Source organism: Triticum aestivum, chromosome 2B, assembly GCF_018294505.1.
Source record: "Triticum aestivum cultivar Chinese Spring chromosome 2B, IWGSC CS RefSeq v2.1, whole genome shotgun sequence".
Lineage (NCBI taxonomy): Eukaryota > Viridiplantae > Streptophyta > Magnoliopsida > Poales > Poaceae > Triticum > Triticum aestivum.
The window spans coordinates 528,237,406-528,252,184 of record NC_057798.1 but is presented as its reverse complement, the minus strand read 5'-3'; the positions used below and the strand labels follow the sequence as shown (position 1 = coordinate 528,252,184).

General features: G+C 43.0%; 1 long non-coding RNA gene across 11 annotated transcripts; it reads right to left on the bottom strand.

The window, feature by feature from the left end:
• Positions 1–4,773: 4,773 nt before the first annotated feature.
• LOC123045841 (uncharacterized) lies at positions 4,774–11,118 on the bottom strand. Of its 11 annotated transcripts, none has more exons than XR_006421617.1 (8): positions 10,273–11,113; positions 10,012–10,091; positions 9,504–9,829; positions 9,422–9,433; positions 9,127–9,222; positions 8,438–8,521; positions 7,975–8,301; positions 4,774–5,406 (listed from the first exon to the last, which is right to left on the bottom strand). It is a non-coding gene; the product is annotated as an uncharacterized lncRNA (long non-coding RNA). The 11 variants fall into 11 exon arrangements; XR_006421619.1 differs by having other exon boundaries at positions 9,528–9,829; XR_006421616.1 differs by lacking the exon at positions 9,422–9,433 and having other exon boundaries at positions 9,075–9,421; positions 10,273–11,118.
• Between the last annotated feature and the right edge of the window lie 3,661 nt (positions 11,119–14,779).

Sequence of the window (14,779 nt, the reverse complement as noted above, 5' to 3'; positions counted from 1 at the left end):
CTGCGTGATGTGGCCTGGCCCAGGTTCCGCTCGTTTGTATCACCGTGCCGCACAGGTTCCGCTCCATTTAAAAGCGCTCAAGCAGGTTCCTTTTTTTGTTTGAGTTTGACTCAGGCAAGTTCAAGTAATATGGACCACGTTATGCCCCGTTTTGCGTGCACGTGACACAAGTAGGCGCGGTTGAACAGACTCGGTCCAGCCATCACGACGGTTCTGGATGGCTCCTCCGACTGAACCTCGAGCCACCAGGTGTGGAACCTATCTAGTTCAAATTGTTTTAGGTGAGCTAGAGTTATTTTGCTAACATGTGATTTGCACCGGGTCTGTGATGTGATGTCTCTTGTACAAAAAATTTGGTAGTACATAGTTGTACACGTGAGCAGCTGTCCGCTTCGCACGAGCGTCAGACGGTCACATCGGTTTCACGAGAACGAGGCCAGACTGTACTTTTAAGCCGGCCAGACCTTAATTGCCACACCTGACAATCACGCGCGCAGGTGCTATTAAACACGCATGCGCCTGCTACTTAACCGTGTGCGTCCAGATGCTGCTCAGTGTACTGTTGAGTTGAGGTTGACCGTGGAATCCGCTCGTGGTTGGCCGGGGCTGCTGTACTCGTGGTTGGCTCGATGTGGCCTTCGCCAGCATACCCGTCTCCCCCTCAACAAACTAGCCGCCTTTTTTATTTTGTTGAAATGGTTTGGTGGGTTCTTCTCAATTTTTTCCCTCGGGTTTGTGAGTGCAATAAAATAAAAAATGGATTCGGATCATTCGGATCCCCTCGGTTCCTTGCTTCTGTTGCATCGGTTCTTCAGGTTTGCACTATTTGGATCCCCTCGGTTCCTTGTATCTGTGTCGTACATTTTCGAGTAGGTAGGGCGTCGGTTCCTCGCAAAGAAGATCCCGATTCCAATTTTAACTTTGACGGTTCTTCAAGGTGGCCCCGTGTTGTACATTTTCGAGTAGGCAGGGCGTCGGTTCCTCGCAAAGAAAATCCTGGTTCCAATTTTCATTTTGACGTTTCTTCAAGGTGCCCCCCATGTCGTGTCGTACATTTCCGAGTAGGCAGGCAGAGCATCGGTTCCTCGCAAAGAAAATCCCGGTTTCAATTTTATTTTTGAGAGTTCTTCAAGGTGGCCCTCGTGTCGTGTCGTACATTTTCAAATAGGCGGAGCGTCGGTTCCTAGCAAAGAAAATCCCGGTTCCAATTTTCATTTTGACGGTTCTTCAAGGTGGCCCCCGTGCCATGTCGTACATTTTCAAATAGGCAGGGCGTCGGTTCCTCGCAAAGAAAATCCCGGTTCCAATTTTAATTTCGACAGTTCTTCAAGGTGGCCCCCGTGCCATGTCGTACATTTTCAAATAGGCAGGGCGTCGGTTCCTCGCAAAGAAAATCCCGGTTCCAAATTTTAATTTCGACAGTTCTTCAAGGTGGCCCCCGTGCCATGTCGTACATTTTCAAATAGGCAGGGCATCGGTTCCTCGCAAAGAAAATCCCGGTTCCAATTTTAATTTCGACAGTTCTTCAAGGTGGCCCCCGTGTCGTGTCGTACATTTTCAAATAAGCAGAGTGTCGGTTCCTCGCAAAGAAAATCCCGGTTCCAATTTTAATTTCGAGAGTTCTTCAAGGTGGCCCTCGTGCCGTGTAGAAAATCTCGGTTCCAATTTTCATTTTGACGGTTCTTCAAGGTGGCCCCTGTGCCATGTCGTACATTTTCAAATAGGCAGAGCGTCGGTTCCTCGCAAAGAAAATCCCGGTTCCAATTTTCATTTTGACGGTTCTTCAAGGTGGCCCCCGTGCCGTGTCATACATTTTCAAATAGGCGGAGCGTCGGTTCCTTGCAAAGAAAATGCCGGTTCCAATTTTCATTTTGACGGTTCTTCAAGGTGGCCCCCGTGCCGTGTCGTACATTTTCAAATAGGCAGGGTGTCGGTTCCTCTTAAAGAAAATCCCGGTTCTAAATTGAATTTCGACGGTTCTTCAAGGTGGCCTGTGTCGTATCGTACATTTTCTAGCAGGTGGGCGTTTGTTCCTCGCAAAGAATACCCCGGTTCCATTTGCAGGTTCTCCAACGCTGAGGCTTCATAGATTAATTAGCACTACCATACAGGAGATTAAAAATGCTCGCAAGTGCACACGTACTAATCAAGAGCAAACCAAACCAGAAGCTGCGGCTCTCCATCAAGAGTGTTGCTATGCATACGACATGTTTTATTGAAACGAGAAACTTCCACAACGGCCATTGTTGTAGTTTGAACAGAAAGCTGGGCTTTTTAGTTGAACACGAGCTGGTTGTTACTGTCATTCCCGAGCACACCTAACCTTTAGATCACCTTCTAAAAAACAAAACTACTAGTATTAAACTGTAGCAAACTGTAGCAAACTAACATGAAACACACGGCACGGCTGTACACTGTTTTGAGATAGTCTGTACAGTAAAACCCATGGCACATGACTTGTCACGGGAACTGCTCCTAGCGCGCTCGGCTGGCCCCACTGGAGGCATATTCTGTTTGAGCTAGAGGTTCCACCGGGCTGAATGTCTCGTTCACGTGCATTTCCAAACCCCAGGCAGACCTGCACAAGTCAGTAGGACCACCTGACTCTACCCCCACCACTTCAGACTTTCTCTGACGAAGAGACCGCAGAAACTAACCAAAATCCCTTCAGCAAACTTTCGCCAGCTTCGCCACACACGAATCACGGCGCACTAGCTTATGGCTCAGATAGTTATTTTGTAGCAAGCTATTGTAGGTACAATTATATATATATATATATATATATATATATATATATATATATATATATATGAGCACACACGCATGCATATGTACGCATGAATCCTTCCCATCGAGTCGAAGTGGCTAGTACAACGACACGTCATGAACTGATCTCGTTCTGTGTGGAGAGAGTGTACGATTTTCGACGCATGCGCCACATCAACATTATTCTGTTATCCTACTTGAACTGACGGTTTCAGACGGTTGTACTGATGATTTTATAGCGGTTGAACTGATTCTTTCAGTTCTGTTTAACAGATCGTCTTCTTTAGTTCAAAAATTTTTTGCAAGTTTTTTTATCGGAGGGACGTGTAATATATTGTTGAAAAGCTCTTGACAACTATATTTCAAGTATATTGAACGTTTTTTCAAAATTATTATGGTTTAAGAGCAGTTTTGAAAAAACTGTTTTTTCAAAACCGAAAACGTGAATCATATTTTGACTCGATTTTCAAACGGTTTGTTAGAATTAAGCAAATAAGATGGCGTTGGAAAGCTGTTGAAAATCCGCATCTTTCACATATCTATTGTTTTTTCTAATTCTATACGATTTAAAAGTAATTTGAAAACGGTGAAATTCTGGGTGAAACGTATTTTCGTGATTTTTTGCAAACGGTTTGTCGGATTGACGCAAATGGTACGGCGTTGGAAAGCTATGGAAATTGCGCAACTTTTTTGTATTGAAATATTTTTCTAATCCCTTACGGTTTAAAAACGAATTCGAATACGGTCAAATTTAATTTTGAACGTGATTTTTTTAAAAAAAATTATCGAAATGAGGCAAATAATATACCGTTGGAAAGATATCAAAAATACGAAATTTAGTCATGTTGAACGTTTTCTCAAATTTGTAACCGTTGAAGAGTAATTTGAATTACGGTGAGACCCATCGTGCTGTTTTTCCGTCAGAAAAAACAGAGTACTGATCTATGTAATGTGTTTGTACCGATGAAGTTTTCATAGAGTAATTTTGAATGGCTCCAAAAGAAGAGTACTTGCACTGATGTTCGTATAGTTTTGTACTGAGCGTGTTATCACATATTAGACTTTACTTTGTTTTTTGTACTGATCTATGTAATGTGTTTGTACCGATCAAGTTTTCATAGAGTAATTTTTTTTTGAGAGTACGCAATCGCGTACCTTAGCTTTATAGAAGGCAGAAAGTATGTACAAGATAGTTATTACAGCCAGGCCAACCGACCTAGCAAACTCCACTCCTAAAACCATACCCTACTACTCACAAAATATGTCGACTCCATTCGCTCCCGCACTCACCCAAGATCTCAAATCGTCAAAGACCTGACTTGTGAATGCACCCACCGTCAAGCTAGTTCTGGCTGGTCCGAATACCAAACCGTTACGATGCTTCCAAAGATGCCAGCAAATGAGCATGACAACCGAGTCGAACCCTCTCCTGTTAACCTTCGGGATGCGCGCACGAGCTTCTAGCCACCAATCTTCAATCTTGTCGTACACCGTCGGCACCAGTGTGTCACTGATTCTTGCTTTCAGAATGCAGCTGTGTCATAGAGTAATTTTGAATGGCTCCAAGAGAAGAGTACTTGCACTGATGTCCATTTGGTTTTGTACTGAGCGTGTTATCACATATTAGACTTTACTTTGTTTTTTTGGTACGTTTTGCTATTATCATCGTCCCCAAATTTGCATGGTTTATTATAATTGAACTGAATGATATTTTTTTACATAAAGAAAATATTATTTGTGCTTTTTCTTTTTACTCAACATTGTTTTGCGACGATGCTCTGGACATCAACCAAAATAGGCAGGAGAGAACACTATCGAACTGATCATTGCTTTTGACCAAACTATGCATGTGTTCTTTTTTCCAAGAACTGATCATGTAGTACATACTGAGCGGCCACACATGTATGATATAATGAACTTGTAGTGCCTTAAAAGTGTAATGACAGTACATCTATAAAGCTCCACAAGATCACATGAAGCATCTGCCAAATGAAATATACAAAAAAGTAAAGAAGTACAAATACTGAACGGCCACACATGTATGATATACTCCCTCCATTCCTAAATATAGGGTGTATAGTTTTTGACACGAAAATTAAAGAACGCACATGGAGGGAAAATTTCATAAGTTTTGGACAAGATTACACCTGACTAATTGACATGAGAAAATAAAGGAGCTTGCTTGATATAAGGAGATGTAATCAAATCCCTAAAAAAGTTATTCAAATGAGTTGTGCAACACAATACACCTTATATTTTGAAGTTTTTCTCAAAAATCTATACACCTTATATCAAGGAACGGAGGGAGTAATGAACACTTAGGGTCTTAAAAGTGTAATTACAATACATTTATAAAGCTCCACAAGATGACATGAAGCCTCTGCCAAATGAAATATACAAAATACTGAAAAAATCACACTTCTGCACGAAGGGCATACTTCTGAACATGCTCGACAACACCCATTGAACTTGCGCAATTCACTAGTGGCAGCAAGCAATAACTTAGACGTATGCAAATTAGAAAGCTCATAAAAGTAAAGCATGGCAACTTGTCTTTTCCAAAAGAACAACCGAAGCACATAGTTATTCATCTCCATATCAATAATACCTAGCCACCAAAAACCTGACAAAAGTTTTTTCCTGAAAAAACACAATACAATTTGAATGCATCAGTACACACTGACTTTTTCAGTTTTCAGAAGCAATCAAACTTGCTAAATAGTACTCATGTACTTACTGGACCACACATCCTAAAATATTACTCCCTCCGTCCGGAAATACTTGTCGGAGAAATGAATGTATCTAGATGTATTTTAGTTATAGATACATCCAATTTTATCCATCTCTCCGACAAGTATTTCGGGACGGAGGGAGTAATCATGTACTTACGGTACAGATCAAATTTGCCACTTGGGAAATTATGCTCTCCAAAACATTACTAAAATCTCATTTCTACAGTTTTTCAGTTCGCGTGTGCAGCATGACAGGAAGGCATAACTGGCTGTAAATCGCACTCAAGCAAAAAAAAATTGTAGGGTGCTCAGCGGTATTATTATTCAACATGATAAAATCGAACGTTCAACATTCTCTATCACCGCACTAGAACTGAACTTCAGATAGAAAATAGAGGTAACAATAGCAACAATTGGTAGCTGCATAGTAGAGGGCATGCATCAGCAGCGGCTGTGCCGGACAGTCGTTGTGCAACAGCTTGCAGCAAGGAGTGGTCGGCAGGCAGCTCCTTGAGCGACCTGCTACAGAGCAAGAAGTCGTACTGTTGAGCTGGAGGTCCTTGACCCCGCGACTCCTCCAGCAGGCTGCACTGTTTGCTGCTGAAGCATAAGCAATGGCGTTGGAGTGGGATGCGCCCACGGCGACGACATTGAACAGACAGGGTAGTGGCAGCGAACTTCCTGTACTCGGTGGCGGTGTAGCACCATTGGGGAGAAGGCAGAGTGGTGGCGGGGGAGCATCACCGGATGTCGGAGGATAAGTTGACAATTCTGTATTCTATTCTGTTTTGAACTGAAGTGCGTGGATGAATTGAACTTTTCCGACACATCGTAACATATATGTCTGCAGAGTAATTTTTGTACTTCTCATGTAGTAATACATGGACTTTGCAGTTAAATACATGGACCATGTAGTAATTTGAACTTAATTATATGACCACCTCATGGACTTGTTCTCTTTCTGCGGTTGAACTGATGTAAGCATGCTGGCCGCATCGTCGGCAAGCTTCCATAGAATTGAGACTTGCAGAATTCAAACTAATAAAAAGATGCTGAATCCATCAGTGATGATGCATCACCTTGGACTGTTGTGTGTGCTCAACTTGGACGGTTGTGCAGCGCTTGGTGAAGATGGTAGCCGTGATTCTACTTGGACTGATGTCCGCGCTCCACTTGGACAGCTGCAAGTAACCATGGTGGACGAGCTCGTGGCCGAGGGTGGCCAAGGCGACCACCGGGAACTGTAGTGGTCGTGCTTGTTCTGGGCAGCGAACTCACACGAGGTGGAAGTGATGACGAAAGCAGGGATCACGGGTGGCCCTCATCTCGCCGCCGGACACAGGGTGCTGGCGCTCGTGAATGCCGAGGACGGGATCGACAGCAAAACAGGACACTACTGAAATTAGATAGCATCAACAGCAAAATAGGACACTACCGGAAAAAAATCCACCAGAAAATGGTTGTTCTCCTAGATGGAAATCAGGGCGTACGTGTTTTAAAAAATATAGAGATGGATTGAACTGATTTTCTAGGTACGGTGGAACTGAAGGAATAGATTTTCAGAAATGGGAGGTGGATTGAACTGAAGGCGTTGGTGAGGGCGTTTGAGGACGGGTGGCCGCGGTGGGGGCGCAGGCCACCATGGACGACGCCACACCGCGAAGACGGAGACCGTGTGGCGGTGTTACGATGCGGTGGCATTTTTTATTTTGAACTAATCATTTCTTTTATTTCAAACTAATCATTTATTTTATTTCGAACTGATCATTGTTTTTAATTCGTACTGGTCAATGTTTTTAATTCAAACCATTTTTTCCTTCAAAACAGTATGTGTGCATGTGTTGGAAAAGTGAGGTGCCAGTCAGTCAGTCATGTTCATGAACTGAGGGATCCTCGCGCATGTCCCGTGTGCCAGGTATACTCATTTTACAAAATGAACCTTTTTGGCTGAACTTAGTTGTACAGAGAGTGCATGCGGTTTTATAAAATCATGAGAATGAATAAATTTACACACCAAACTGACAATAGAACACACAACGAACTAATACTGAGTTTAGTATAGAAATTCTCTTTTCATGCACTAACGATATTTTCTTCTCTGTGTACTAGAGAACAAAGAACAAAAATACGAAAATTCAAAAAAGAACAAAAATACACACCAAACTGACGATAGAATACACATTGAAGAAAAAGGAATTTCTTCTCTTTGAACTAATGATAGAATACATACCGAACTAATATTTGAGTTTAGTACAGAAAAGAGAACAATTCCTATTTTGTGTTTTGCCTTTTTCATTAACTGACGATATTTTTTACAAAAAAACATGTACTGACAACACTTGTTCAGCTTAGTGCACAATATCAAGTATTCTTTTGTCAGGTTATTTCATGGAAGGCAGTACAAGAAATCAGTGGCAATAATCAGAGTTCAGAGTTCAGTGGCAATCGTTGTAGTAAGTGCACAAGTTGAACTGACCTTGTCCATGGCACGAATTGGGTTGGAGGGGGATCCGGGGCCGGGGCTGGCGCAGGCAGGTGATGGCGTGGAGGCAGGTGGATCCGAGACCGGTGCGAAGCAGCCTCGTTGGATCCAGGCAGCGCGGCGGCCGGAGAATGACGGTCTGACCTGCGGATCCCACCGGCGAATTGACAAACTATCGAAACTAACACTGTTATGCTCCACATGAATTGACATGCTCCTCCAGCAGAGGAGTGTAGTGGAGGGTCACGGACGGCGTTAGGTTGGGGGCGCCAGCGGCCGCGGAGTGCGAGCTCGGTGCGGTTGTACGGATGACCTGAACTTCTGAATATGAACACACACAAAATGCAGAGTTAGATTTAGAGCGGCAAGTTGCTCCAAATTGCTTTAATTGAGCACAAGGCCACTAGCACCACAGCAGACTAGCAGCACAGAGTTAAAGCCAACATCGAGCAATTACCTTAATTGTTTTTGGCGTCCATTTTTCTGAACTGAATCATCATCTCAAATTTGAAACCAGAAAAGTGACTTTTTTTAGCTTTTTCTGCACAAAGATGTTCATCAGCAACATTCGCATCATAGGCAAAGAAGATATATTCAGAATACAACAAATTAGTAATCTGTAGCATGTATCTTGATTTACCCCTTATATATTTGGTGAGCAAGCTATAAAACACTGCCGAAACAGCAAATTGTATCCTTTATTTACTCTAATAGCTGGGTTTACATGTGTATAGGCAGTAACATCTAAACAAAGAATGACTGCATTTGGCATAAGAGAAACAGCTTAAGCAACTGATTGCCACAAACAATTCTCTTTTTTATTCCATGCAAACCTTAATGACATGTTAATGACTGAACTCAACTATACCATCATCTCAAGGACCTCAAGTTGGACTGAAACTCATTGGATAACTGAACTCCTAGGGTGAGGGGCGGGTTTTTTCGAACTGGTCATGGTTTGTTTTTCGAACTTATCTAGTTTTTTTAGGAAGAACTTATCTAGTTTTAAGACATGAACTTCCTGGAACAATTCTTTTTTATCCATACGAGTTTAGTAACCAAAACGACAAAGAACATGTGACAAAGAACTGAACTCAGAAAACAAGATTTTTGGAGATGGAAGAAGGCGTCGGACATCGGGTGAACCTGCTACCCCTACTCCTGCGGACTGACGGCTCCGGTGAAGTGGAGCTGATGGAGGCGGGGTTCACGAGCAGTGGCTGGGCACGCCAGGATTGTGCTCTGTAAAGATGAAGTGAAAATCACATATAGTCCAGTCCTATATATATCTGGGCTATTCTGTTTCGCGAATCATATATATCCTGGCGGTTGTAAAGATGAAGTGAAAACGGTTTGTGAGACAGTTGGTCTTTTTAGTACTCCGCAAGGCGCCACATCTGTACTAACTATAGCGATGTATTTGTACTGCCCAAAAACACACCTGCAAGATGAACTGAAAATGCCGACTAAGGTAATCACGAGATGTTGAACTGAATATACACAAGAGAAGGAGATGAACGTACAGGGGGGTGGGAAAAAGCGGGCACCTCCCAAGCTGCGGTGTCGAACGGCTTAGCGTTGTGTTGCTGAACGACCCAGGGTGGCGGCTGTGAACAGCCAGGGAGCTGCAGCGATAGAGCCCCGCCAGCGGGAGGAGGTAGCCATCAATCATCTTCCAGGAGAGCAGCACCAACCACTTCAACGCATCTTTTTTACATGTCATACCATCTACTATTCCTTGCTAAGGTGCATGATAATGACTAGCCATTTCCCGGATGCAGAATCTTGTGCAGTGTTTAACAGACAATAATTCAGAATTCTTTTACAGTGCCTGATTGTGTCCTTCTCCCTACAAAGGAAGATGCAGTCAAATTTTCCCACACTTCTCAATCAACAACAGCAGACATGAAACAAGCAGTGCAAATTTATCCTTAACCCGAGGAAATCAAGTAAGGAACTAAGTCAAACATGTTTAAGTTTGACTAACTCTCTCTATATTAGCATCTAGATCAGAAAAGCAAAAAATAATACCTGCACAATTTCACTTAGATCATCCTCCCTGTGCAACACCTCACACGCCTTCGTTCAAACTTCTCGTAGGACTCGAGTGCCTACAAGGATGAGGTCACATGACATCAATACTGGAGTCACTAGGGGAACATATGAGAAGCAAGACATCAAGAGGGATCTAAGATACAAATGAGCATTGTGGTAGATGAACATGAGCGCAGCACGAATGTAACAAAAGGGATCCCAACCAATGCATCACATAAGAGATAGTTGGGATATAACCTGGGAGTATTCGAGTAGGAAATGAGCCAATTCACTGATGGGAAATGCTTCCTTTGAGCAAGCTTTTTATTTAATCCTCAGAAGACCTGCAAACAACAAGCACAAAAAAACCTGTCCTCTGCCATGCGTTCCTTCAAGCAGTGCACACGCACAATGGGAATGAGCAAATATAACACACAAAAATCATGTACGGCGAGCGGGGCTGCTTGCAAGGTCAAGCTCGACGAGGTCGGTGATTCTCCAGCCGTGTGTATGGGCGAGAAAGCGACATGAACGAAGGGGAACTGGGCATTTCGGAGGGGCAGAGGCCTGCATGTTTTGAACTGCTACACGTCTGTGCAAGCAACCGAGCAGCACAGGAGGGAGTTGGCCGCGGCTGGAGTGCGGGGCGCGTGGCAGGTCTCCGGACGTCGGAGGGGCGTGCGCGAGGCGGGGCTGGTCACCGGAGGGAGCGCGGGGCATTCGTAGACGGGCCAGTGGGTTGGGGCGGGGTGAATCCCTGGGCCACGGTGGTTTTAGTGCAGGAGCTAGGCGTCCATGGAGGAGCCGGCGATCGGCAAGGCATTGAACGGCTTGGGGTTGAGGCGTTGAACTGCCTGTACGCGACAGCGGGGCGATAGCGGCGGGTCGATCCAGTGCAGGACGACAGCGGCGGCGCCGGTTGGGTTTTGGGGCTGTAGCGGGATCTGGGGAGGGGCGCCAGCCGCGGCAGAAGGTTGGGGGCGGTCGTCGGGGCGGGAGGTGGGGGCGGCCGTTGCGGCGGGAGGTGGAGGCGGCGAGTCGCCGGCAGGTGGAGGAAGGAGGCGGCGCAGTGGAAGAGGAGTGGGGATCGAGAGGGAGGTGGGTGGGTTGGGTGTGTGTGTGTGTGTGTTTGTGGTCGGTACCGGTTCGGGCTGGTGGGCCGGATTCGTGAGATTGTGTCACGCGTCGCGCCTTATAGGGGCCAATAGTAACAGAATAATATTCTGTTACTAGTAACAGAATAGTCCAGTCATATATATATCACCTATTGAATTGGTGAATGCAATTTTTGAAAAAGCAAACATTTTTTGAATATGCGAACACAATTTTTCAAAACGCAAACATTTTTAAAAATTCCAGAACATTTTTTGGATTGGTGAACAAACTACTCTTATATACAAGAGAATATGCCTAAAAAAGGGTGTGTCTCATTTGTATACAACTATGAGATTTCGAAAAAAGGCGGGGAACTCCGGTTGCGGGATTGGTAGTGTCTTTCTATTCACCTCCTCTAGGTTCGACACTCTACTTATCGTGAAAGTGCTACAACATACATGTACCCTTACAGGACATCAAACATTATCTAGCGCCATTGCCGGGGAACATAGCGTTTGAAGTTACCTTCCCACTTGCATATAATTTATTTTGTTTGTTTTTATTTATATTACCATTTTTACTAAAAAATATACTCATCATGTGTTTTGAGATATCAGAGACTTGCAAGAGTGGAGGCGATAGATGAAATGTTTAAATTATTGGGGCCCAGATCCGAGGAGAGTTATGAAACTAATCCGATTCTACTCGGTATGTTGCAGAGTAAGCAATTCACAGTTGATGGTACGAAGGATCCGTATAACCATTTTGTATCAGTTTGAAGATTTATGCGGGACTTTAAATTAGAAACATTTACTTATGATGAAGTGTGGAGAGCGGAGCTTCTCCATGGTGCAATTTTTTGAACTTAAGTTTTTTGTCATTCATTGTCACCGAAGCGAGATTGGCTATTAACTCACCCTGCATTAATAATTCAACCCGGAGCCCGGGCTCAGATGAGCCCGGTGAACAGTACCTTAATTTAAAATAGAAAGAAAGTTCAAAAAATTTCAATCTTTTTTGTGGTGCAAGATGCTCCTGTGAGTGAACTCAAAATTTTGTGAAGTTTGGACATTCGAGTAGCTCGTGGCAAAAAAGACAAAATTAGGGATGAACAATGCGATTTTGAAAAGTTCCTCATACATCCGAAATTTCTCCTTTTTGCCATGAATTCCTCGAATGTCCAAACTTCACAAAATTTTGCACGGAGTTCACGCACAGGAGCATCTTGCACTACAAAAAAATTGAATTTTTTTGAACTTTTTTCTATTTTAAATTGCGGTATTGTTCTTGACCAGGCTCATCCGAGCCCGGGCACCAAATCGCCGCTCTCACCCTGCATGTACTTTTGACACTTGGGATAAATTGTCTAGCACATTCTTGGCGGAAGGGGCGTTTTGGCTCCCGGGAGCACATGCTCCTGGGTGAACAGTAACACAAAAAATAGTAAATGCTTTAAAAAAACTCCGTTTTTTTTTGGATGTCCGTGTTAGTGTTGCAAGCATGCTTGACAATTTTCATGGGAAACAGAGAAACGATGTTTCATCGGTGAAAAAATACAAATTTAGGGTGACATTTGGGGGTAACATTCCTAAATACTTAAACGTGCAGCTGCGCTATCTGACGGAGCCGAGCGCACACGCCAGCTGTCCGATGCTTGCGCACCTGCTACACGACAAAACTGCTAAGAAAACCACCTCCTTCCTCCTCGCAATGTACCTGATGTTGTCAGGTGGTGGATGGTCACTAAGGATTACCTACATGCATGTGCTGATGCCATCCCACTTTATTCCGTCTCAATTTTTTTTTACACATGCCAAAATGCTTAACCTTTTTGCCTCAAAATTTTCATGTAGTATTTGAATGTGACTAACAACACATAAAAATTTTGTTTTGATTTTTTTTTTCATTTCAAAAATTATTTTTGAGCCCACGACACGTGCTCCTGGGAACCAAACTGAATTTCCAATTCTTGGCTCGCTTTTACTCACAAAAGAAGACTTATGGAGCGAGGTCATGAACTTCAAACAAAAATTAGGTGAAAGTCTTGTCGAGGCTTATCGAAGGTACAACTCTGTACTTGATAATTGTTCTCATCATAACTTGTCATCATGAATGGTGTTAAATTTTCTTTTTGGAGGACTAGATGACGAATGTAAAAGAAAATTAAATCTTGCTTTAAAACCTACTACTAATCTGAAACTGTCAAAAATCAGAGCAAATAAATTCATCTTGATTCTGACATTATCTTGTATATTGTAAAAAATTATACTGAGCATAATCTCATATTCCTGCGCCAGCAATATATATATATATTCCACCTGCTCGCGATGTATATTGTAAATTTCTCATATTCCACCTGCTCGCAATGTGCAAGAGATAAAAATGACTTCAATGTGGTGGTTAACAATGTGCTTACTGAACAAAGTTAACATGTTTAGGTCGACGGTCAATGACTGACTTCACAAATCCTTCGGTGCTAATCGGAAATGATACACAAAACAGGCATCATGATGTGGGAGCAACCGAACATCAACAAAGGCTAATAAGGTCCATAACTCCATAGACACATTATTAAAGTATTCAAATGTTTTAAAGCATCGTCCATGATATGATAACAGACGGTGGTAGTCTGTGAACATGTCAGCACATCATCGAGATGCTAGAGCGTACACTTTGTTGACATTCCAGGTCATCAACCATGATATTCCACCAGCTCGCCAGGTGCACGAGATGAAAAAATGGCTTCATGTGGTGATGTTGGCCATGGTTGAGGACAGCCGTCAAAGTCATTCATCAAGAGTCACCTTGGAGCCAAGGGGTTGTGCAAGCTGCACTGGCCTTGGAGGCATCAAAGGGAGCACCATCGTCAGCTTACACCTTTCACTTAATGGCACTGAGGAATACATAAGTTATATTAAGTTATATTAATGTATAAAAACTAAAATCATGTTATTTATTTAGTGCACAGAGTGGTTTCATCAAGAGAAGAACACAGAACAAATGGAAATGATTCCACATGCTGGAAAAATTGTTGTAAACATTTTCACTCTAATCTTTTTGTTCTGCACCGATCATCCAACAGCAAATTTATCGTAATATTGCATATGAATTCTGAAACTCAAGCACAACAAAACTCACTGTCACATCATCAACTAGTTAATTAAAGTAAACAAGCTAGGCTCCCAAACGTCACCTGTTATTAATACAAAATACAATGGGGAAGAAACTTTCACCACAAACAGTGAATACTCAAAAGTTCCATATATCACACAAATCGAGTCACTCACCCAAGGAAACCAAGATTCCTATCATCACCTCCCATATAATGATTTTTTTTCAAAACTATCATGTTTTTTGTAGCAATTTCGGAAACTATAGGACGTAATGCAAAAAAACCAAAACTAGTAGCCCGTCGGCCATTCTTTGGCCGAAGTAGTACTTTTCGGCCATAGCTAGGCCGAAATAGTACTTTTCGGCCACAGCTAGGCCGAAGCAGTACTTTTCGGCCAGAGCTAGGCCGAAGTAGTACTTTTTGGCCAGAGCTAGGCCAAAGTAGTACTTTTCGGTCACACTTAGACCGAAATAGACTTTTTGGTCAAGTCTAGGCCGAAAAGTCACTTTTTGGTCATCCCTAGGCCGAAGTTGCATGGCTCATGCTGAATTGTATTTT